This window comes from Chrysemys picta, unplaced genomic scaffold (genome assembly GCF_011386835.1).
Source record: "Chrysemys picta bellii isolate R12L10 unplaced genomic scaffold, ASM1138683v2 scaf1253, whole genome shotgun sequence".
NCBI classification, from domain to species: Eukaryota; Metazoa; Chordata; order Testudines; family Emydidae; genus Chrysemys; species Chrysemys picta.
The window spans coordinates 16,792-18,960 of NW_027053960.1; the positions used below are offsets into that span (position 1 = coordinate 16,792).

Sequence of the window (2,169 nt, forward strand, 5' to 3'; positions counted from 1 at the left end):
TGCCTACGGCACCTGGGATTCCCAGGCGGTCACCCATCCAAGTACTAGCCAGGCCCGGGACGGTTTACCTTCCGAGATCGGACGGGATCGGGGGCGTTCGGTCCGGTATGGCCGTAGGCACCCGGCCCCGCGCCTCCTCGCCCGCTTTCCCCTGCCGACGCCCGGGCCTGCCGCACGGTGAGCCCCGGTCGGACTGCCCCCCCCCCCTGCGGCAGGGCCCCCGTCTCTCGCGGGCCCGGTCCTTTTTTCCTTTTCGAGCTCCGGGGCCCGGGCTGGCCGCCAGAGCCCCTCCGCCCGCCCTCCCCGGCGTCGGGGAAAATACTGTCCCGGACTTCCAGTGCGCCCGATCCTGTCAGCCGGGGGGTGGGGAGGGGCAGTCCCTCGCTGCGGCCGGGGAGGGTGAGCCCAGGGCGGCTTGCCTGCCGTGCGAGGCCCCTCTCGGCCACCAGGTCAACCCCGAGTCGAAAGGGCTGAAAAATTTTCAGAGTCCCCTCCCGGGCACCAGGTCAACCCGTGGAATCGGACGGGTTCACCTGCTGGCCGGTTCGCTTCCCGGGCACCAGGTCAACCCGTGGAATCGAAAGGGTTCACCTGCTGGCCGGTTTGCTTTCCGGCCACCAGGTCAACCCCTAGGGGTTTTAACGGGGGCACGCCCGGTGGCCTCTTTCCCGTCCGGTCACCAGGTCAACCCGGATCTCCCTCCTTCCCTGGGCGTCCCCTCCTCGGAGGCGTCAGGTTCCATTCCCCCCCCCCCCCCAGACTTCCAGGGGCCCGATCCAGTCGGCCGGGAGGCAGTCCCTCGCTGCGGCCGGGGAGGGTGAGCCCAGGGCGGCCTGGTCCATGTCTCTAGTGGGCCCGATCCTTTTTTTTTTTTTCGAGCTCCGGGGCCAGGCCCGCCCGGGCAGCCCTCCTCGGAGGCGTGGGGCGATTTCCCCCCGCCCCCAGACTTCCAGGGGCCCGATCCTGTCGGCCGGGAGGCAGTCCCTCGCTGCGGCCGGGGAGGGTCAGCCCAGGGCGGCTTGCCTGCCGTGCGAGTCCCCTCTCGGCCACCAGGTCAACCCCGAGTCGAAAGGGCTGAAAAATTTTCAGAGTCCCCTCCCGGGCACCAGGTCAACCCGTGGAATCGAACGGGTTCACCTGCTGGCCGGTTCGCTTTCCGGCCACCAGGTCAACCCGTGGAATCGAAAGGGTTCACCTGCTGGCCGGTTCGCTTTCCGGCCACCAGGTCAACCCCTAGGTTTTAAGGGGGGGGGACGCCAGGTGGCCTCTTTCCCGTCCGGTCACCAGGTCAACCCGGATCTCCCTCCTTCCCTGGGCGCCCCCTCCTCGGAGGCGTCAGGTTCCATTCTTTTTTCCAGACTTCCAGGGGCCCGATCCAGTCGGCCGGGTGGCAGTCCCTCGCTGCGGCCGGGGAGGGTGAGCCCAGGGCGGCTTGCCTGCCGTGCGAGTCCCCTCTCGGCCACCAGGTCAACCCCGAGTCGAAAGGGCTGAAAAATTTTCAGAGTCCCCTCCCGGGCACCAGGTCAACCCGTGGAATCGAACGGGTTCACCTGCTGGCCGGTTCGCTTCCCGGGCACCAGGTCAACCCGTGGAATCGAAAGGGTTCACCTGCTGGCCGGTTCGCTTTCCGGCCACCAGGTCAACCCCTAGGTTTTAAGGGGGGGGACGCCCGGTGGCCTCTTTCCCGTCCGGTCACCAGGTCAACCCGGATCTCCCTCCTTCCCTGGGCGCCCCCTCCTCGGAGGCGTCAGGTTCCAGTCTTTTTTCCAGACTTCCAGGGGCCCGATCCAGTCGGCCGGGAGGCAGTCCCTCGCTGCGGCCGGGGAGGGTGAGCCCAGGGCGGCCTGGTCCATGTCTCTAGTGGGCCCGATCCTTTTTTTTTTTTCGAGCTCCGGGGCCAGGCCCGCCCGGGCAGCCCTCCTCGGAGGCGTGGGGCGATTTCCCCCCCCCCCCCCAGACTTCCAGGGGCCCGATCCTGTCGGCCGGGAGGCAGTCCCTCGCTGCGGCCGGGGAGGGTCAGCCCAGGGCGGCCTGCTTGGCGGCCGGGTCCATGTCTCTAGTGGGCCCGATCCTTTTTTTCCCTTTTCCGGCTCCGGGGCCCGGGGTGCTCGGGTAGCCCTCCGCGGTGGCGTCGGCCAATTTTTTTTAAAATCAGACTTCCGTGGGCCC

At 68.4% G+C, this 2,169-nt stretch overlaps 1 non-coding gene across 1 annotated transcript; it reads right to left on the reverse strand.

The window, feature by feature from the left end:
* On the reverse strand, positions 1–119 carry LOC135979805 (5S ribosomal RNA). The gene has a single exon (XR_010597051.1). It is a non-coding gene; the product is annotated as a 5S ribosomal RNA (ribosomal RNA).
* Positions 120–2,169: the final 2,050 nt, after the last annotated feature.